The 23470-nt window shown below is 40.2% G+C and overlaps 1 protein-coding gene across 5 annotated transcripts in view; it reads right to left on the bottom strand.

The window, feature by feature from the left end:
• Positions 1 to 23470, bottom strand: part of RIMS2 (regulating synaptic membrane exocytosis 2) — a 611329-nt gene that overhangs the window by 387891 nt on the left and 199968 nt on the right. The gene's annotated exons all lie outside the window — the stretch shown is intronic.

Raw genomic sequence — 23470 nt, 5'->3', positions numbered from 1 at the left:
ACTGTGCTCTCACCAGTAATCCAGCTGATGCCATGTGGTCTGACCACAACTATACAACTTGTCCCTAAACCATACACGGAACAGTAGCATGTACATCCCTGGAATCAGCAGCTCAGATAAACCACCAGCCTAGACCCTCCTAAAAGTAACCTCCTTAATTGCCCAATACCACATCATATGGAACTGCCAAAATACTACATACACCCAAAGGTTTGCTAAGATCCAGGCCAGAATGAAGCCTCTTTAAGAGATCTGCTGCTCACTGAGGAGAATGGCTTCATGCAGACTTGAAAGTCTATACAGAGGTCCAGTCTACTCTATGAATAACTGAACAAGCTGTCTGTTTAGAGCAATTCATTGTCCTGGAGAGCTTGTATCCATTCCTTTCCCCATCTTTAGGACAAATTAGGCAATATGAAAAGACACCAAACTGCTTCCATTCCATTATCTTAACTTTTTCTTCACATATGACAAAATTGCACATTATATGATACAATGTGAGGTTTTCTGTCTCAACAAGCTCTACTAGGAGGGGATAAGGAAGTAGGATGAATGACCAGGGGGGGAAAGGACAACCTGGATTCCACTGGGGACTTGAGCATGTATGTGTGTGTTTATGCCTCTGGACTTCCACATTTCCATGGGATAAGCCTCCTCTCCTCTTGTTGAGTAGTGGGAGAAAGATGTCAGTTTGTTCAGTAAGGGGGTGTAACACCTCCTAGTCTCTCCACAGGAATAAATAAATCTTTAAATAGGCTCATTTTTCTGAGTACACAAAAACACAGACTAGGGTTGAAGGGTTTGGAAACAACAAAAAAATGGAAATAAAAGAAAAAGCACAGTTTCTTGATAGCTAAACTCTTATAGCATCTCACATCCATTCTCCTCTAAGGGTGGGAAAGACAGTCCATCCATACATTCAGTCTTTGACAGCTGGTTGCTGATGGACAACTGTCAAGCAATGGACTTGAGGAGCCACATACAAAGTGGTTTGTTTCCTTAAGAGTACAAGCCAAATGGTGTAATATGGACTGGAGAGATAATGTAACAAGAAAGCAAAAGATATGAGAATCGTGCAACTGTGGCAAGTTCACTGTCAAACTATCCTGGACTTCTGGTCAAAAGTTATTACTGCTTTGTTGTTTATATTCACCCCTACATGGCTCAACCCTATTTCCAAAGGCACTGATCTGGCCCATGAACTCCAACTATTCAAGGCAGGACACTATAAGTGTAGTCCCAGTTTCTGGATGGTACTGCGTATTGTTGGAAAATACATGCAGAAGCCATTTCATGTACAATTCCTCAAATAGAACAAAGTTAGAGTCCAATAGCACCCTTAGGACCAACAAAGTTTTATTCAAGGTGTGAGCTTTTGTGTGCATGTACACTTTGTCAGGAGATGAAATGGAATTACATATCATAGTCGTATATATAGGAGTAGTTTGTTAAATTAGCATGCAAAATAGTGAGGACACATTTTTTTAAACAGATCAAAAGAATAACAAGCTTAGTTCCTGGTTATCATCCGGTTATTCCTCAAATAGTAAAGGATATGCATGAAAATGTCTAGCTGCATTGGCCATATCCATATATACTGTATGCCAAGTAACTACCATCACAGCTGTGAATTCGTTATAAATAAAGTTTCAGACAAAGTCTCAAATAATGAAAGCTAAGCCTTCTGCAAACACTTTCCATGTGTTTATTAAATGAATGAAGGACTATGCCTACCCTACAACTACACCTTCAGCTAAATATCAGAAGTGAGTTCCTGTGCACGTGCAAGTGTGCGTATGTAGGCTCCATCATGCTTTTAGGAATGCTACAAAATGTAAGATGACCCCTCTCCCCAAAATGTTATACATAAAATGTTTTTTTAGGATTGGGTATAACTATAACTTCTATGCAAGTTTAAGATGAACCCCCTCTTTTTTGATGGCATACCTGAGGAAAAAACCTAGTCTTACACTTGAGCAAATGCTGAATGTGTGGATGTTAGGAGAATCAGGTGCGATTCTCAATGTTCTATGAGTTTTCAGTGAAACTAACAACAAAGATCTGAAGAGGATGCTGATCAATATCAGTTTCACAGATTTCCAGATCAAAATACAAGGAAATCCACCTCACAACCCTGAAGAATATTTTTGAAATGTTGAATGTTGAAGATGATAGCCTTCTACTTTGAAATCAGCACTTAGCTTTCCTTTACAGAAATTTCTATAAGGTGATGCTATTTCAAAGTATTTTCCCAACAGAATCAGGGTACAATTTTGCTTTCCCTTTCCCCACATTAATTTCTGAACACCACAATGTTGGTTCCTTTCTTTTTATTTATCAGCTCATTTGACCAAAGGTCTTAAACTTAACCACAGGATCACAAAATTAACAACATAAACAAAATAAGCATTGCATGGTAAGTAATAGGACAGAATTCAACAATAAAATATACAAAACAAATAGATACAATAGGAGGTAATCAATTATGGATTCCTCCTAAGATCTGTAAAATCTAATCACGATGTTGGTTCATGAAAAAATAATATACAGTTTCCTAGGATATAAAGCAAGTCAGTATTATTCACAAATGACAGATGTGAGGGTATTCAAGAAATAAACCTTGAAGAGTTGAAAGTCTGCAGCTTTTACACCCCCTCCACTTCAGTTCAAGGTGAATGATCACATAAAATAGGGTTGGTACCCCAGGGAAGCACAGTGAACAACATAAGAAAGTTAACTTAAGTGAATGACTGAACAGCCTGGAACATTTCAGCAAACAGGGTTTGTCTAAAATATACTAGTCTTAAAGTAGTGTTATAGTATATAGTACAGTAGTCTTAAGCAACCTCAGACCTCTTGTTATAATACCAGCCTTCCTTCATAAATAAAGTTTTAGACAATCATTTTAAGGATTGTTGAAGTAATATAAACAAACCATTCTGAGAACTCCAAGGGTATACCTGAACTGCAAAATGATATAAAAATCATTTTCAGTGGCCCATCTATATCCAGTCTAAGAAGCTGAACTGTGAACCAGGAAAATCCAGCCTCAAATCTAGCCTATGCCACAAACACACACACACACACACACCTATGTACACATATATGTATATAGAGGATGTCATCTGCCTTGGGTCCCCACTGGGGAGAAAGATGGGGGACAAATGAAGTAAAAATGCATCATACTGTTTAGAAACCATTAGAAGGCAGTGTTCCCATTCATAATTGCTGAAAAACAGTGAAGCACAGCATGAAGTCACAGCATCTATTCATCTGTAGCTCAAAATTCTTAAACACAAGGATAATTAAAAATAAGGATAAAAAGAAAAGAACCTCTGAACATATGTAGACTCCTTTTTCCTCAATCTACTCTGTTCTACTGCAGTCTCTTTTCTCTTCATACACTTAATGGAGCAAGGTGACAGTGAGATGGCATAATCCTCAGACATATTAAAAGTCCAGCACCTCTCTCTTCATAAATTAAGCACCGATATCACCAGCAAACTGCAATCCTGGAATACATATATACCATTCCCTGCTAAATTCCGTTTTTGTACTTCATAAAACCAACAATTTCCCCCACAATCTCCCCTCTCTACTGTTATTGGTAAGCCCTCCTTGCCTGTTCTACTTCCTACTGATTTTTTTTTCTCAACACCTTGCCATGGCTTAGCCTAGGAGTCTGTTTTCTGTAACAAGGTTAAGAAAAAAGGTTGGAAGAACAGTACTTCTGAGAATGTACAGTGCTCCTTTGCCTCATCACTAAATAACTCCAGCCTCCTGACTCTGCACACATTTAGAATTACAGGACAGGTTGCCTCTGAACACAAGATTAAACAGGGTTTTCCAGCTTAACAGCTGGACCGACTACTTCTTTTCATTCTTCCCCACCCTGCTCAATACACTTCTGGCTTCCCTTTTCTCTGTCTTTCTCCTCTCATTTCCTTCAGCACCAATCATATATACTTTAAATGAACATGGCAATAAAGTAAAAGAAAGCACATTTTCTGTTTTAAAAATTCATCTTGCTGCTTTATAAATCAATTCATCTTGCTGTTGTATCAATGATAGTGTGTAAGGACTAAAAACAAAAAAGCCCTTTCCCTCCAGCCCTCCCCCAGTCTCCCACTTTATGCAGCTCTGGATGCATTCTCAGTGGGCTGTGCAGGGACTAGCTTATCACAAAAGCATGTAATTTACATTTAACACCAAGGCTCTTGAGCTGAAAATTCAAATAGAGAAAATGAGCAAATGGACCCAAAACTTACATTTTATTCCAGTTTCTTTGTCTTGATAAGAACTTACATAGTTAAGGGATCAAAATATAGAATTTGTAGTCACATATAGCTATATATAGCTACAAATTCTATATTTTGATCCCTTAACTATGTAAGTGGTCACATACAGCACTCAACTCAAAACAGCTCAACACATCATCAGCGACTTACAACCTCTACTGGAAAATGTCAATTCTCTTTCACAAGTACTGGGAGGCTAACCTTTTCTAGTGCACAGACAACCCCCCCAATCTCAAATAACTCCTCACCCACAATAATCAGCATCTAATGTAAACATGGACACTGGTACCAGAGCTTGCAACAAACCCAGATCCCAACTTTGCTCCACATACACCCAGACACCACAATCACTGGACCTAACAACATCAACTACACCATCTAACATTGTATATGCCATTAAATGCCAACAATGCCCTTCAATTCTCTACAAAGGGCAAACAGGTCAAGGTAAAAGGTAAAGGTTCCCTTGCTCGAAAGCCAGTCGAATCTGACTCTAGGGTTGCGGTGCTCATCTCCGTTTCAAAGCCGAAGAGCCAGCGCTGTCCGAAGAAGTTTCCGTGGTCATGTGGCTGGCATGACTAGACACCAAGGCGCACGGAACGCTGTTACCTTCCCACCGAAGTGGTACCTATTTATCTACTTGCAATTTCTTGCTTTCGAACTGCTAGGTTGGCAGGAGCTGGAACTAGAGACAGGAGCTCACCCCATCTTGCGGCACCCGGGTCTTGAACTGCTGAACTACTGACCTTCCACAGCCTGCAGTTCAGTGTCTTAACCACTTGAGCCACCGCAGCTCCATAAACAGGTCAAACCCTACACCAAAGGATAAATGGACACAAATCCGACATCAAGAATCACAAGACTGAGAAATCTGTAGGCGAACTTCAAAGAAGCTGTTTTATTGCAAAGGAATTTCAGAAACAGATTGAAACAGGAGACTGCTGAATTACAAGTTATTACAACACTGAGGACAATAGAACCCCTCAGGCCCTAGCAGAGATATTGGCTTCTTACCTCACTACACACACTAAGTCATTCTGTTCTTACTTATACTCAGAAAAAATTTTTGTTAGACTGATAGAGGCCATTGGACTCAAACTTGGGTCTCACATCTATTGTTAACTCCTTTATTATCTGTATGCCAACTTGCTGTTATTTACATTTCCTACTATATGTCCTACAGATCTATTCTCTCTTGCTCCGGATTGCAAGACTACATCTAATGGGTGGAAATTACAAGGGAGTCGTTACCGGCTAAATATCAGGAGAAACTTCCTAACTGTAAGAGTGGTTGAGCAGTGGAACAGACTGCCTCAGGAGGTGGTGGATGCTCCTTTGCTGGACATTTTCAAGCAGAGGCTGGACGACCATCTTTCAGGTATGTTGTAGGGCTATCTTTCGGCTATGCTCCTGCAGAGTGCAGGGGGTTGGACTAGATGACCTGCAAGGTCCCTTCGAACTCTAATATTCTATTATTCTATTTATTTATTTGTTTATTTATGCGATTTCTATCCCACCCTCCCCACACGAGCTCAGGATGGCTTACAACAATGGCATCAATTGCCAATAAAACAATATACAACAGTACAGTACTTAATAAAAATATAAAATCGTATAAAATCCTAAAGTGCTAGTTGATTGTATAATTCATTACTTACAATGGTGCCGCTTGGGAACAGTGATCATAATGTTGTTGAGTTCAACTTTTGTATAAATAGGGAATTGGCCCAAAAGACTCACATAACCACTTTTACCTTTAAAAGGGGTAATTTCTCTGATATGAGGGGACATGTGGGGAGGAAACTGAAAGAAAAAGTAGAAAAAGTCAAAACCATTGGGGAAGCTTGGAAACTATCTAAAACTACGATCCTAGAAGCTCAAAAAAAAAAATATTCCGCAGGTTAGGAAAGGCACAAACAGGTATAGGAAAAAGCCTGCATGGTTAACAAACAGAGTAATGGAAGCTGTAAAAAGTAAAAACAATTCCTTTAAGCAGTGGAAAGCTAGTCACAGTGAGGCTGATAAAACGGAACATAGGTTATGGCAAATAAAATGCAAGTCTGTGGTCAGGCAGGCAAAAAGGGAATATGAGGAGCATATAGCAAAAAACATAAAGACCAACAATAAATCCTTCTTCAAATACATTAGAAGCAGGAAACCAGCCAGGGAGGCAGTGGGGCCCTTGGATGACCAAGGGGTAAAAGGAGTACTGAAGGATGATAGGGAAATGGCTGAGAAGCTAAATGCATTTTTTGCCTCCGTCTTCACTGTGGAAGATGAGAGGTGCTTGCCCACTCCAGAGCCGCTGAGTTCGGGAGGGGTGTTGAAAGACCTGAGTCAGATTGAGGTGACGAGAGAGGAGGTCCTAAAACTGATAAACAACTTAAAAACTGATAAATCACCAGGCCCAGATGGCATACATCCAAGAGTTCTGAAAGAACTCAATTGTGAACTTGTGGATCTCCTGACAAAAATATGTAATCTCTCCTTAAAATCAGCCTCCATTCCTGAGGACTGGAAGGTAGCTAATGTCACTCCCATCTTTAAAAAGGGTTCCAGAGGAGATCCGGGAAATTACAGGCCAGTCAGTCTGACGTCGATACCGGGTAAATTGGTGGAAACCATTATTAAGGAAAGAATTAGTAGGCACATAGATGAACAAAACCTATTGAGGCAGACTCAACATGGGTTCTGTAAGGGAAGATCTTGTCTCACTAACCTGTTAATGTTCTTTGAGGGGGTGAACAAACATGTGGACAAGGGGGATCCAATAGATATTGTTTACCTTGACTTCCAGAAAGCTTTTGATAAAGTTCCTCATCAAAGGCTCCTAAGTAAGCTCAAAAATCATGGGATAAAAGGACAAGTCCTTTTATGGATCAAAAACTGGCTAATTAATAGAAAACAGAGAGTGAGTATAAATGGGCAGTTCTCCCAGTGGAGGGGTGTAAGCAGTGGGGTACCACAGGGATCAGTACTTGGTCCACTGCTTTTTAACTTGTTCATTAATGATTTGGAGTTGGGAGTAAGCAGTGAAGTGGCTAAATTTGCGGATGATACGAAGTTGTTCAGGGTGGTGAAAACCAGTGAGGATTGTGAGGCACTCCAAAGGGATCTGTCAAAGTTGGGCGAGTGGGCGTCAACATGGCAAATGGGGTTCAATGTGGCCAAGTGCAAGGTGATGCACATTGGAGCCAAAAATCCTAACTATAAATACACGTTGATGGGGTCTGAACTGGCAGAGACAGATCAAGAGAGAGATCTTGGAGTTGTAGTAGATAACTCACTGAAAATGTCGAGACAGTGTGTGACTGCAATAAAGAAGGCCAATGCTATGCTGGGGATTATTAGGAAGGGTATTGTAAACAGATCAGCCAATATCATAATGCCCCTATATAAATCAATGGTGCGACCTCATTTGGAATACTGTGTGCAGTTCTGGTCACCACACCTTAAAAAGGATATTATAGCTTTGGAAAAAGTGGAGAAAAGGGCAACTCGAATGATAAAAGGGTTGGAACACTTTCCCTATGAGGAAAGGTTAAGGCGCTTAGGGCTCTTTAGCTTGGAGAAACGACGACTGAGGGGTGACATGATTGAGGTTTATAAGATTATGCATGGGAAAGAGCAGGTAGAGAAAGAGGTACTTTTCTCCCTTTCTCACAATACAAGAACTCGTGGGCACTCCATGAAATTGCTGAGCGGTCGGGTTAGAACGGATAAAAGGAAGTACTTCTTCCCCCAAAGAGTGATTAACACATGGAATTCACTGCCACAGGAAGTGGTGGCGGCTACAAGCATGGACGGCTTCAAAAAAGATAAGCATATGGAGCAGAGGTCCATCAGTGGCTATTAGCCACAAGGTATAGATAGGGACTCTGGGGCAAGTGATGCTCTGTCATCTTGGTGCTTGGGGGGTCAACAGTGGGAGGGATTCTAAATAAATAAATAAAATAAAAAATAAATAAATAATGTCCTGGCCCCACTGGTGGACCTCCTGATGTTACTGGTATTTCTGGCCACTGTGTGATACAAAGTGTTGGACTGGATGGGCCTTTGGCCTGATCCAACATTGGCATCTCTTATGTTCTTATGTTCTTATTCAGGTATCTACACAACTGCTAGGTTCTAGCTCTCTGTCGTCCCACATCACTCGATGGAGATGAGCAGATATTAAAAACCGAGGACTGGGCTCGTTGGTGGTAATAGTGGAGTTGAAAGCCTGGCAGAAGAGCTCCGTCTTGCATGCCCTGCAGAACTGCAAAAGGTTCCGCAGGGCCCTGACCTCCTCCGGGAGCTCATTCCACCAGTGAGGAGCCACCACCAAAAAAGCCCTGGCTCTCACTGCGGTGAGCCTGGCCTCCTTGGAGCCAGGGAGGGTCAGCCGGTTCTGTGACTCTGATCTCAGTGCTCTCTGGGGTAGATGTGGGGAAAGGCGGTCCCTCAGGTATGTCAGACCCTGGCCATATAGGGCTTTAAAGGTAAGCATCAGCACCTTGAAACGGTATGCTATTGGCAACCAGTGTAGAGCCTTCAGCACAGGCCAGATGTGCTCCCATCTAGGTAACCCCACCAGCAGCCTGGCCATGGCATTCTGCCCTAGCGGCAGCCTCCAAATTTGCAACAAGGGCAGCCCCACGTAGAGAGCATTGCAGTAGTCTAGTCTCAAGGTGACCGTCACATGGATCACTGTGACTAGGTCGTTGCAGTCGAGGAAGGGAACCAACTGCCTGATCAGCCGCAGATGGTAAAAGGCAGACTTCGCAATGGCTGCTACCTGGGCCTCCATTGTTAAGGAGGAGTCCAGGAGCACTCCCAAGCTCATAACCTCTGGCACTGGCACCAATTGCACCCCACCGAAGGTCGGGAGTGCGATCCCCACCCACGCCCCACCCCGACCCATGCACAGGACCTCCGTCTTCGCCGGATTCAGTTTCATCCAGCTCAGCCTGAGCCAACCAGCCACGGCCTGTAACGCCCAGTCCAGATCTTCAGGATTGGAGTTCGACCGGCCAACCAACATCAAACAGAGCTGGGTTCTGTGACCCCGGAGCCGGTCAGCCCATAACTCCGGGTCATCTGGGCAAGGGGGCACATATAGATGTTAAATAGCATCAGGGATAGCACTGCCCCTTGAGGCACTCCGCACTCCAGTGGGTGCCTCCTGGACTGTTGCTCCCCAAGTGCCACCCTTTGTCCCCGACCTTGGGGAAAGGAAGCAAGCCATTGCCAAGCAAGCCCCAGTATTCCCATGTCGGCAAGGCGGCAAAGCAGCAACCGATGGTCGACCGTGCCGACAGGTCCAACAACATCAGTACCACCAAGCCACCCCGATCCAGATGCCTTCGGAGATCATCAGCCAGAGCAACCAATGCTGTCTCCGTTCCGTGTCCCGGGCGAAAGCCGGACTGGAAGGGGTCTAACATTCTATATGTGCTATTCCAATCTTATATTTATTGTTCAGATATTTATTCATCTTGACTCTAATCAGCTCTTCCTGGCAACTAACCCCCCCACCAGCACGCAATTTTTTTTCCTTTTTAAATAACCTTTTATTGTTTCAATTTATGTGAAGTGTGCACACAATGAGTCTCTGTTCTCCCATGTACACAGGGTTGAGCTTGTCTTGGGGGTACTGCTGGACTCTAGCTTCATTCTCACATGTTGTTGTTAACTCTTGCATTTACGTGCTAATTTGCTGCTAGCCATTGATCTTACTGGCCACCTGATCCAATTTCAACTCTGCATATGCATCTTGGCTCTGAGTGGCCCCTCTTAATGGCTGCTCCCCACCCTCTTTTTTCCTGTAAGTAACCTTTGAGGAGATTTTGTTCCATTGGTCTGAAGAAGTGTGCTTTGCACATGAAAGGTTACACTTTGATTAAACTTTGTTGGTCTTAAAGGTGCCATTGGACTCAAACTTTGTTATACCAGCTTTCAAACAGCTTAGTAAGATGCAAACAGCTTAGTAAGATGTTCATTTAGAATGTCTGTTCTAGGCTTCAGCTGTTATGGAACAAGCACACAAGAATACAGGTTAATGGTTTAACCATTAAAGAGGAACTTGCTGTGGTTCTCAGTTCTCGATATATTACATAGATGTGCACTTTACATACTGCAGTAACATTGTTAATGGCCAAATAACTTTATGGCATGATACAGTAAAGGCTAGGACTTGACAAATTTTCTTTGGCTCTAAGAGCCAGACTAAGAATTTAGGAGTCATATTAATTTTTTCAGCCATCAGGACTTTGTATTTTAATGAGCATATTTTCTAAGTATTACTGCCAAAAAACCTAATCCTAACTTGTTTATAATTTCTTGTACTATTATAAAAGCTATGACAAAAGCAACTAATATGGAGTAACCCTGGTTGTCCTCACCATAACAAAAAGCTAACCACTAACCCTAACATATTTTGTTCCCAGTTTCTCATAATTCTATTACTGCTTTAAAAAGCTCCATTAAAAAAAATACTGGCGTCTACTCGCTAGTAGATGAATTCATCCAGCACTACAATAGAGGAAAGCTAAGTTTACATATAAACAAGCAATGATAACTTCAAGCACATTTAAGTCAAGTCATGCAACCAAACAATGTGATGCAAAATGATAAATACAGTAAGTTTTGTACTTCCACTGAGACACTATGATAAAATAATCACTGAAAATAGCAGGTGCCACACTGAAATGTCTACGCTCCTGTTAATGTTCTTTGAGGGAGTGAACAAACATATGGCCAAGGAGGACCCAATAGATGTTGTTTACTTTGAGTTCCAGAAAGCTTTTGATAAAGTTCCTCATCAAAGGCTCCTAAGTAAGCTCAATGGTCACGGGATAAAAGGACAAGTCCTCTTGTGGATCAAAAACTGGCTAATTAATAGGAAACAGAGAGTGAGTATAAATGGGCAATTTTCTCAGTGGAGGGTGGTAAGCAGTGGGGTACCAAAGGGATCAGTACTCGCTCTGATGCTTTTTAACTTGTTTATTAATGATTTGGAGTTAGGAGTAAGCAGTGAAGTGGCTAAATTTGCAGATGACACGAAGTTCTTCAGTGAGAGACCAGGGTGGTGAGAACCAGGGAGGATTGTGAGGCACTCCAAAGGGATTTCTTGAGGGTGGGCGAGTGGGCGTCAGCTTGGCAAATGGGGTTCAATGTGGCCAAGTGCAAAGTGAAGCACATTGGAGCAAAAAATCCTAACTATGGGGTCTGAACTGGCAGAGACTGATCAAGAGAGAGATCTTGAAGTCATAGTAGATAACTCAATGAAAATGTCGAGACAGTATGCAACTGCAATAAAAAAAGGCTAACGCTATGCTTGGGATTATTAGGAATGGAATTGAAAACAAATCAGCCAGTATCATAATGCCCCTATATAAATCAATGGTGCGACCTCATTTGGAGTAATGTGTACAGTTCTGGTCACCACACCTCAAAAAGGACATTATAGCACTGGAAAAAGTGCAGAAAAGGGCAACTAGAATGATAAAAGGGTTGGAATACTTTCCCTATGAAGAAAGGTTAAAACGCTTGGGGCTCTTTAGCTTGGAGAAACGACAGCTGAGGGGTAACATGATCGAGGTTTATAAGATGATGCATGGGATAGAGCAGGTAGAAAAAGAAGTACTTTTCTCCCTTTCTCACAATACAAGAACTCGTGGGTACTCAATTAAATTGCTGAGCAATCGGGTCAGAACAGATAAAAGGAAGTACTTCACCAAAGAGTGATTAACACATGGTATTCACTGCCACAGGAGGTGGCGGTGGCTACAAGCATGGACAGCTTCAAGAGGGAATTAGATAAGCATATGGAGCAGAAGTCCATCAGTGGCTATTAGCTATTAGCTTGCCTGGGGCAAGTGATGCACTGTATTCTTGGTGCTTGGGGGGGACGACAGTGGGAGGGCTTCTAGTGTCCTGGCCACACTGGTGGACCTCCTGATGGCCTGATCCTGATGGCCATTGGCCTGATCCAACATTGGCTTCTCTTATGTTCTCCTTGGAGGTCTGGTGCCTGGGATTTGTTGAGCTATATGTATTTAAAATGGACAGAAAAAAAATAATCTGGCAAGCAAACTAACAGCTGGGGAAAAGTTCCTAACTCATACACCCCATTTATAAAAATGACAGAAAACACAAAGGTTCAATGTACTGAACTTCGAAACTACTTGATTTCCTCTCCTATAGAAGATGCGCTAGATACCACTCCTATTTTTCAGTTTGTCACCAGCCATTGTCAGCAGTTTATTTTGTATCAGTAAAACTAGGGGACAATAGATATGTGCTTGCCTTTTCTCTTTTGCAAGGAGATGGTATTATTGACATGCTATCCATCATCGGGTGAGCTGTGTGGAGTACATTAGGGCTCTTTTCTATTATTATGTATTTTAAATATGAATGAATACCTCGGTGCAATAATAAGGCAACAGAGGCTGCAGTTTTATCACCAACTAATTAAAACAGAACTCAGTTTCTTTTATCACTGGGGAATCTCAGAACAAGCTGTCACCCTTAGTTTTGACTGTATGTGTTCAGTGGAAATAGATACACACTGGCTGGATGAAAATGGACTGATACTGATGTGATGAGAGGAGCTAGCAGAAAACTATCAGATAAGCAGTTCTAGTAATGTGACTGGAAGATGACAAACCCATTTATAGAGGCACATATTTACAGGAACCGAAAGGGCATCTAGTCTTTGCTGAAAACTAAGGCCAACAAGCTGCCAGCAAATTTAGCCAAGTTTCTTCAAAACAGCTATATTATATTGATCTCAACAAAGATGCAGTGGAGTAGACATGATTTACTGATATCCATGTTACAAAAGAAAAAAAGTTTAAAATTGCATAGTACTTATTTTATGCCAGACAAGGCAAGGTATGATTCCTACAACTGTGACATAAATGCCCATTCCATTCATTTCACAGTTACCTTATGAAAGTGTTGCTGGATAAAACTATTTGGTGGATTCCACCAGCTTTTTTGTTCAATCTCACCTAATTCCTCTCTTTATTACAGCCCTTGTTCCATATGTCAATAACAGGCCCCGTGATTCCCACCACAGCAATTTTAGTAGTCAAAGGGGGCTCCATCTTTCCTCCCCTTTTTACCAGCAGAAAAGCTGGCTGGATCCAATCCATTATCTGTCACTATCAGGGAGAAGAGGGATCAATATGAGAGGGGAGATCTTGTGGGGGGGACGGGACAAAAGAACCTTGGTTCTTGCCATTAATTGAACTGTAGAAAATTAGGGTGTGGTTAAACCAAGTTAATATTCCAGAAATTAATATGCAGAAGAAAGGGCTTGCTACAACCTTCCCCTGACACACTAGGAAAAGGGGACAGATCATGTTGCATCAGAACAGGGAATGAAGAGGAAGAAACTATATTTTCCAGTCATGCCAGAGATAGGTGGGAAGAGTAGGCAGACAGACAGAAAGAAAAGGAAGTAGAGAGGGAAGGGATTGGTTACTATTATTCAAGTGCTTCTATGCATTTGGCAAGAATGCAGATTTTTTCCATTTTGACCAATGGCATTTACAAGACTGTAGAACCTAAATGCCTGCACAAGCCATTTAAGCTTTCTTAACAGAACCATAAATAAATTTGTTTATTGTTTTTCTTGGAGTGGGAACATTAACTGTGGTAAATGTCCAATTATTTCTCAGGCCCTATACAGTCCACAGTGAATTAGATCATTCTATAATAGTTTCAATTCATTTTGCAGCACTTATGATGTATATTTTAACTTCAGAACTATATACTGAAAATTTGAAATTATACAGACACAAGAAACACACAAGGACCTTTGCTGGGCATCTCATTTTCCCCTGTACTCCCTCCCCTCTACTTCTTTCACCAGGAAGTGCTCATAGCCTCTCTCTTTTTGCTTCTTTCATCTCTCCTTCCCACCCACCAAGCAATTTAGATGACCCAGTCTTCAGATTTCCATTTCCCCCTCTTCCTACTGAAAATCCAACAATTCCCTCCCACCTTTGATTTACAGAAACCAAAGCTTGGAAGGGTCAGTGGTATTGTTGTGATTGCCTGGCAATGCCCAAAATAGCCACTGAGATCTCAAAATGTAGTCTCAGGAGAGCTTAGAAGGCATTTATTTCTTAATGCTACAGCTGTTATTTCTATTATCCTGCAAAGTTTTAATCCCCCACTAAGTGTAATTATAGTATATAAAATTGTAGTATTACATATAGCATGTGCCGGCATTTCACATGATGTATCCTGCATATAAATTAAGTAAAAGCCAGGTGACATTATACATCCTTGTTGTACTTCTTTTCCTATGCTAAACCAATCAGTTGTTCCATATCCTGTTCTAACTGTCGCTTCTTGACCCTTATACAGGTTTCTCAAGAGACATGTAAGGTGGTCTGGTACTCCCATCTCTTTAAGGAGTTGCCATAGATTGTTGTGATCAGACAATACCACTCTAATGACAGAAAGTGAAGAGAACCTAAAGAGCCTCTTGCTAAGGATAAAAGAGGAGAGTGCAAAGGTTGACTTGAAACTCAACATCAAAAAAACCCTAAGATCATGGCATCCGGCCTCATCACTCCTTGGCAAATAGAAGAGGAAGTCATGGAAGCAATGATAGAATTCACGTTCCTGGGATCCAAGATCAATGCAGACGGTGACTGCAGCCATGAAATTAAAAGATGCCTGCTCCTTGGGAGGAAAGTGATGGCAAACCTAGACAGCATGATAAAAAGTAGAGACATCACCCTGCCAACAAAAGTCTGTATGGTCAAAGTAATGGTATTCCCAGTAGTGACGTATGTCTGTGAAAGTTGGACCATAAGGAACGCCGAGCACCGAAGAATAGATTCTTTTGAATTATGGTGTTGGAGAAGACTCTTGAGAGTCCCTTCGACTGCAAGGAGATCAAATCAGTCAATCCTAAAAGAAATCAACCCTGACTGTTCCCTGGAAGGCCAGACACTGAAGATGAAGTTCAAATACTTTGGCCACCAAATGAGAAGGGAGCAATCACTGGAGAAGACCCTGATGCTGGGAAAGATTGAAGGTCAAAGAAGAAGGGGACGGCAAAGGATGAGATGGATAGACAGTGTTATTGATGCAACAAACATGAAATTAAGCAAACTTCGGACCACGATGGAAGACAGGAGGGCCTGGCATGATGTGCTCCATGGGGTTGCGAAGAGTTGGACTCAACTGTGCGACTGAACAACAAAAATACAGCATGTGCATTTATAGTATACTACAGTAATTATAAAATTATAGAATATAAAATCAATAGTCCCCCAATATATATAAATTCAGATTTTCCACAAACCTGGAGCTTCCCTCAAGTTTGTTCCTGACTCTTGCCTGTTCCTGGTACCATTGTGTGGCTTTTTTTATCCACAATAATATGGCCTGGTTCAGAGTTAGATATATGATGTGACACAATAGTCATCCAGAGCATATAAATTTCTCATTCCAAATGCAAACACACCTGGTTGCTTTATAATAGTCATACCCAACTATGTAAAACGAATACATTTTTGAAATAGTAACAAACTATTTTCTCATCCTTTGTCAGTGAAACAGAAAACTGAAACGTATACGGATAAACTGAGACTTACAAGACATTCAGCCCAGCTGGATAACCACAGGTGGCCTGCCCCTGAACTTTGGACTCAGGACAAACATAAACAGAAAGAAGTTTGAGTCCAGTGGCACCTTTAAGAATAACAAAGTTTTATTCAGACTGGACTCCTGCTTCATACTCACATATTCACATCATTTATGTGCTAATTTGCTGCTAGCCATTGATCTTACCGGCCACCTGATCCAATATCAGCTCTGCATATGCATCTTGGCTCTGAGTGGCCTTTCCTAACAGCTGCCCCCCACCCTCTTTTTTCCTGTAAGTAACCCTTGAGGAGATCTTATACCATTTGTGGGAAGAAGCGTGATTTGCACACAAAAGCTTACACTTTGAATAAAACTTTGTTGGTCTTAAAGGTGCCACTGCACTCAAATTTTGTTCTGCTGCTTCAGACCAACATGGCTACCCACCTGAATAAACAGAAAACCACAGCTTTGCTGGAAAACATTTGTTCCCTTCTGAAGCAAGCTAAAATGTATTTTTCTTGGATGGGGGAAGGCAGTTGCCAGCAGTGTTCCCTCTAAGCTGAGTTAGTGTGAGCTAGCTCACAGTTTTTTAGCCTACGGCTCACACATTTTTGCCTTAGCGCAGGAAGGATGGCTCCAGAGCAGACTAACGTATGCAGTAGCCCAATCGCTCACTCACAACTTTAATGCCAGTCGCTCACAAAGTAGAATTCTTTCTCACAAGACTCCATAGCTTAGAGGGAACATTGGTTGCCAGTAGGATGGGACTTACTTTCTCTCAGCTCCTCATATTGATGACCATTTGGTGGACTAGTTATGAGGGAGTGCCTCAAGCACTCCTTTCCAGCACAGAGAGACAGGCATCTCATCTGCTTTGAGGAAAGTTGACAACCAATGATCACTCTCAGGCAGCTTTGTCACAGCATACATACCGGTATCTAAAGCCTAACACACCATTTCTTTTTCCATATAAAAGGAGGAAAGTAGCAGCCAGTTTCATTTCAGACACTAATACCACCCCCCAAATACCACCACTTTGTTTTATATGTATTTTAACTGTTTTTAATTGTTGTAATTACGTGTATTTGGAGGGGGGTGATTTTAATGGCTTTAAATTTAGTTTTATTGTGTAAGTTTTAAATAGTTAGCCACCTTGGTGGTCCTTGTAAAGGAAGAAAGGTAACATAAAATTTTGTAAATAAATAAAAGCCCTTTCCCCAGATCTGGGTTTGGATATGGCACCACAGCACTAGCCTGGACAGCTTCTTAGCACCTCCCCTTTCTATGTCCTATTTCCAGCCTACCTTCTGCAACAAAAAGTATTTCAAAAGCAAGAGGGGAAAAATCCATTTGTCAATATGGGTGTAATGTGGGAGAACATAAGAAACATAAGAGACACCAATGTTGGATCAGGCCAAAGGCCAATCCAGTCCAACACTCTGTGTCACACAGTGGCCAGAAATACCAGTGCCATCAGGAGGTCCACCAGTGGGGCCAGGACATTAGAAGCCCTCCCACTGTTGACCCCCCAAGCACCAAGATGACAGAGTATCACTTGCCCCGGAGTCCCTTTCTATACCTTGTGGCTAATAGCCACTGATGGACCTCTGCTCCATATGCTTATCTAATTTTCTTTTGAAGCCGTCCATGCTTGTAGCCACCACCACTTCCTGTGGCAGTGAATTCCATGTGTTAATCACTTTTTGAGGGAAGAAGTACTTCCTTTTATCCGTTCTAACCCGACCGCTCAGCAATTTGATGGAGTGCCCACAAGTTCTTGTATTGTGAGAAAGGGAGAAAAGTAACTCTTTACCTACCTGCTCTATCCCATGCATTATCTTATAAACCTCGATCATGTCACCCCTCAGTCATCGTTTCTCCAAGCTAAAGAGCCCTAAGCGCTTTAACCTTTCCTCATAGGGAAAGTGTTCCAACCCTTTTATCATTCAAGTTGCCCTTTTCTGCACTTTTTCCAAAGCTATAATATCCTTTTTAAGGTGTGGTGACCAGAACTGCACACAGTATTCCAAATGAGGTCACATCATCGGCTGATCTGTTTTCAATACCCTTCCTAATAATCCCCAGCATAGCATTGGCCTTTTTATTGCAGTCACACACTGTCTCGACATTTTCAGTGAGTTATCTAGTACAACTCCAAGATCTCTCTCTTGATCAGTCTCTGCCAGTTCAGACCCCATCAATGTGTATTTATTTTTAGGATTTTTGGCTCCAATGTGCATCACCTTGCACTTGGCAACATTGAACCCCATTTGCCATGCTGATACCCACTTGCCCATCCTTGACAGATCCCTTTGGAGTGCCTCACAATCCTCACTGGTTTTCACCACCCTGAACAACTTGGTATCATTCCAGGTCAAAGGGGCATTTGTAAATGTGAATCAGTGGGTGGAGTTCTTAACCCTTCCTGTGCCTGCTATTTCTCACCTGCAAATGTCTCTCCAAGATGCTTTTCCATCAGTGGGTTTACTTTAATCTCAGAACCAGCTGGGGATATAATAGGTTAAAAATACCAAGAGTGTATTTTCAAAGCAGAGTTAGTGGGAAGAGTTAAATACCCACATACACCTGCTTGGTTTTTGTTGCAAACAACTCTCCTTGCTCATATTATCAAAATTGGGGTTAGAAACCCTGCATGTTTTTGTAACTGTGTTTCTGCATTCATTTCCGCTTCAAGGGTAAACCCCTGCAAGCTGGCAAATCCCTTTTTACTGAGAGAGCAACAGATGTATCTATTACTTTTGTGCAAAACAAAAGCCTTTGTGTTGTAAATAAAGAACTACGTCATGAACTATAATGTAGCATTTTCTTTCAAAATCACATCTTCACTAATTTAGAATTTGCTATGACAAAAGCAAAACCCGAGCATCTTCCAAAAAAGAAATGGAAAATTTTGATATCTCTGGAGAGCCATCATTTACTGTCTATAATCTCCATACTTCTAATTGCTGACAGGCACCCCCACTAGCTATTAATGAATGGCATGAATTCAACTTATAGAAAGAAAGCCTGTGTTTATCAAGGTACATCTTGGCTAGATCCTATTTGAGTTTCTCTCTGCTTGGAAATCTGATTCCCATCATATTATCATCTTCAATCTTGCTCTATTTCTGCCTCAGTTTCACTACTTGGCTCTCACCCAGAACAGCTATTGACTCTGTCTCTGGATTATCTCTGATTTCCTGGTTCTGACCCTATTTGACTCTTTTCCTGGCTTGGGATTGCTTCTACATATTTTAGTAACCCTTGACTCTCTGGCTCTGAGCCCTAGTCTTGTGCCACATAGTAGCTATAGTTCAATTACCACACTCCTTTAAAAGGCTGTTCATAGCTTGTTTTACTGTAGTCCACCACACATGTTGACAAAAGCAGAAAGAAAAAGTCAGCAAAGAATATACACAAACATGGTTCAATGCTGATACAGAACCAAAAGAACGGGATAAAGAAGAGCTGTAGGAAAGATCAACTGCCATTTGTTGAAAGGAGGCCTGATCTCTTAAAGCCCACAGCTGCTCCTCAGAGTGTAATAAACAGGCCTTGCAATTCTTGGACTTTTTGTCATCATAGAATGTTCTTTCTTTTGCTTTCCCACTGTGTTTTTGGTCAAAGTACAGTAAAGTGGAACATCCACCTTTTCCAACCGATGCTGCTGCCTCAGTCAGCCTTTACTTGTTGTGATATAACAGAAATCTACCTAGGATATAGTTTAACATCACTGAAAACCAAATATGGAGACCATTCACCCAAAATGGGGACATAAAACATTCATAATCAGGTTTTTTAAAAATCTGATAAACCAATTTCTTCTTCTGTGACACATTTGCTTCAAAATAATAGTTTCCTGGAGAATCATACTTTTGTGTTGGTGATTTTGAATGAAATCCCAGTTTGGTGATATTTTCCCCAACATGCAATCCTACTTTACTGCACTGTGTATGACCAACATCCATGGGCAATGTGCACTTAATTCCATGTGCTAGATGTGGAAAGTTTAACCCAGTCCTGCAGTATCATTTTGCAGTCCTGAAAATTCCAGAAACTCTGTCATTAATATTATTTATATCTAAGTGAAGACAATAGGAAGAATATAAATATTAGTGTGGCAGAATAAGAAAAATATTGTTTGATGTAATAGAGGACAATCCAATGATGTTAGTGCAACGCCTACTGAAATGCAATCTGATCAAAGATTTTTCTTTAAATTTGGAATGTTTTAATAACATTATTCTTAAGGTCCTACTGAAATTATCGTTGTATAACTGCATCTCTTTTATAAAATAAAAAACATTTAATGAAGAAGGGTACAACAAATAAATAAAACAAGTAAAATAAAACAATCCCAGCCACAACATTTTCAGTAAGATCAAACGTGAAGGGAGGTGATTCATACAAAATTTGCTGCTTCTTTTTTGGATGGTTGACTATTCTTAGAGTTTCAGTAACCTCTCTTGTTATTTCATAATGTAATTAGAGGAGATTCTTTAAAAATAATTGCATAAATTACATAAAACACTGAAGTCTCATTAGATGGTATGTAAAAAGATTGATTTATAAAATCAGTTGTGGCTGTGTAGAAAATTGTTTCAAAATGTAGAAAATATAACAGAATTTCTTCAGTGTCACATTACTTATTAACATACCATAATGAATAAAAATATCAGTGCCAAGATACCCAGATATCACACTGTGGCCTGGGTAGGAGTCAGTAAAACAATACTAGGGAAACAGAACTGGGCCAAAATACTAATTGTTTGAGACAAATATTTATTTATTTGCTATTTGTAAATGGCAAAGCATCAAAATACAGCTCTCTGCTGTCTCTGAGCCTTGTAATAAGAACAATTGTTCTATGATCCTCAGAAACCATTAGTTGTCTTATGCCCCTCTGTGGCCAAGATGCACAAAAATTCTCCTTCTCATTGCTAACAGCAGCAATTAAATGTAGAAAAAGAGATAAATCCTTTCCAGACACTAAATGCCTGATGTTTTCAACCTCAAAGGAAAACAGAAAAGATCAAAAGCAAATTCTAAAACTGGGGTTAGTGCAGTTCATAGTGATTGTCTTCAAAAAAAGATTCTTATGCAACAATGTATTAATCTGAATATAGCCGAAAGCACTCCTAAACTCCAATGCAGTGCAAAGAATGCTGCTACAAATAGAGCTTCTGACATCCTGATATTAGTACATTCAGCTCTGAAGAAAGTCACAGACAGAAAGGCCAATAAATGTATCCCCAGATGAAGGGTCCCCTTTCATCTAAGCATATTAAAACATGGCTTCAGTCACCAAGAGGCTGAATAGGCCACAACCCATAAAGCAATAGAGTTAGAATGTGTTACATTCATTTTCAGAGCTGGAATAAATATATATATAGATAGATTTTTCCTTCGGTAAATTTTACTTTAAATATAACACAATAGATGCAAATAGAGTTCATTCTAAGCACCAGTCAAAACAAAGAGAATTTTAAAATAAATTCAAGGACTAAACAATACACATTAGCATCATCTACTATGTGCGATAGCCTTGGGCTCATGAGCAAAATTGTGCTGTTTCAGCAAGATGGAGTTTGGAATGGCAGGAAAGCGACACATGTTTTGGAGTATACAGCATACCACAACATCAAATGCATGCTTGCTTGAACAACAATATATGCAGCAGCACTGTAGTGTAGATAGTAAAAGCAAAAGGAATAAAACATACAGGGGAGTCCAGTTAAACATACAGCTAATAAATGAAGAGCTTGTCAGTAAGCTTCCTAACAGGGAGATGAAAGCCACTGCGAATAATGCTGTTGTTATTTTGTGGTGGATGTGAGAAGCCAACACATTCTCAAGATCCCACAAAATAGGACAGAGTGTGTCCAGCATAGCATGCTACATTAATTGCACGATGAAAACATGCTGGCTTGCATAATTTTTACATTAACTTCCTTTCCAGTACTGAAAAGTCAGCAGCTCTCTTTAGTATAAGATTTTAGCTATAAATAAAGCAGGTATTATAAAGAGCCTTTTTTACTTAACCCACAAATAGGTATCTCTCAATTTAAAAATGTAATACTGTACTATAAAATCAAAGGAAATAATGATTTATTTAAAAGTCTTGCATGCTTCCCTATCCAAAGTTCTGAACACTGTTTTCAACTGCAGCTTTGCCATTAGTTAATTTTTAATATGATGCCTGGATAGTTTAGGGGAAAGGCTATAAATAAGAAATGATAATATATATTTTAGCTAGAAAAGAACATATAAAGTACACTAACAGAAAGTAATTAAAAATATGCAATAAATCAAATACTTCAAGATGACAATAAGCAAAATTAACTACAAATATTTCTCTAAGTGATATAAAAAGCTTACATATAAGCATAAACTGTAAAATGACAGCAGCTAATAATGCTGTACAAATGCTATACAAAACCCTACTCCTAATTCTATTATGCAGTGTTACAAACATAAAAACTTCAGACCAAAATCACACTGACTATGGAGAAAGTCGGATTTCTTTCCAAAAGCAAAATAATTCTCAACTTAAAATTACTTTAAGAAGCTTTTAATTAACCATTCTCATGGAATAAGTGCACTGATAATCCATACTAAATGCAGTGTCAGATTTGCAGACACAGGGAAAAAAGAGAATATGCATTCATATTTTCACTAGAAGAAAACATGAAGTCTGCTGAGTGAAAACTGCAACAGCAGCTATGAGCAAAACAGAATTGGTTTGTGGATGCTGAAAAACAGTAGGCTGGGCTGCAGGCCTTGAAATATGCACTTGAGGGTATAAAATGGGTATGCTGCAGTTCAAAAAAATTTATTCCATTTTGTCAAACTTTTAAAAGATTAAAAATGTACTTTTAAAAGGACAAAATGTACTTTTAAAATACTAATAGTTATCCTTGTTACGTACTAGTAATGATGCTCCAAAACTAACCTGAAATCAGTTTTGGCTACATCATTTTGAAAAACTCATCAGCTTCAATATCACCAGTATATTAAAGAGTGATGCAAAACTTATTAAAATATAAGTAAAACGGTGGTGTTTAGTTAAGTACAATGAAAAATGCTTAGAACAATAATAAATAATGATATCGACACTTTATAATTAAGTTTAGATTATGTACTTAGTGTTATCGGGAGGGAAGTGGGCCTCTTACATTTTCTGTTCAGAATATTAGTTACTGTTTTTTCTAGAACATTTCTCGTAATGCACTGCTATTAAAAAACTATTGTTTTCTTTCTCCCTTCATGTATCCTTTCAAATAAATGTTTCCACCTCTTTCCTGAAACAATCATTTTTCAAAGTTCTAAATGTGCCTTAGGCAAGATATGCTTACTGATTAAACAGTACAAAAGATACATATTAATATACAATGGAGTATAGCCTGAAATACATGTAAGAAACCTGATCAACAAATCCCATTCACTACCATTAACAAAACCTCTCTCTTTTCTCAGCACCTCTCTGAAAACAATGGCAATCCATTATAAAATAGTGCCCAAACCTGGCTGACCTCCTGCAAAGCACCAGGTCATATTAATAACATAGCTACTTACTA

The sequence above is a fragment of the Gekko japonicus genome, unplaced genomic scaffold, assembly GCF_001447785.1.
Source record: "Gekko japonicus isolate JY-2015 unplaced genomic scaffold, Gekko_japonicus_V1.1 scaffold119, whole genome shotgun sequence".
Classification (NCBI taxonomy): domain Eukaryota; kingdom Metazoa; phylum Chordata; class Lepidosauria; order Squamata; family Gekkonidae; genus Gekko; species Gekko japonicus.
Note: the sequence above shows the minus strand (reverse complement) of the source record. Positions and strands in the feature narration are given on the sequence as shown.